General features: G+C 51.6%; 1 protein-coding gene across 1 annotated transcript in view; it reads left to right on the forward strand.

The window, feature by feature from the left end:
- The window catches only part of LOC104274786 (WNT1-inducible-signaling pathway protein 2-like), a 17,625-nt gene that overhangs the window by 10,993 nt on the left and 6,264 nt on the right, over positions 1 to 368 (forward strand). The window lies entirely within an intron of this gene.

A 368-nucleotide genomic window follows, 5' to 3' on the forward strand; every position in this document is an offset into this window, starting at 1 on the left:
CCTGGCATGTTCTCCTTGTAGCTCCATCCTCCTCCTGGGTATTCAGAGCAGCGGTGCATTTAGGTCTCCATCCTGCAGAGTGCTCAGCACCCCTGATTCTCCCTGGTTTGCCATAGACGGCCATCATGCTCTGCCTTAAGGGGAAAGTAATTTTCCAGGCTGCTTCGCCATATTCCCATGGACTGAAAATCTGAATCTGAAAAATCTGAAAATCCCTCCACTGAAAATGACAGCATGATTGACAGCAGGTTACTTGGCTGTCCCAGGTAGCGCAGATGTTAGTCAAAACCCAACCTGTAGGGAATCAGCAACGGCTTTGCCTCTGTAGGTGTGTGCCCAGCTGTGCCGGAGACCATGCTACTGCCCCC

Source organism: Apaloderma vittatum, unplaced genomic scaffold (assembly GCF_000703405.1).
Source record: "Apaloderma vittatum isolate BGI_N311 unplaced genomic scaffold, ASM70340v1 scaffold21745, whole genome shotgun sequence".
NCBI classification, from domain to species: domain Eukaryota; kingdom Metazoa; phylum Chordata; class Aves; order Trogoniformes; family Trogonidae; genus Apaloderma; species Apaloderma vittatum.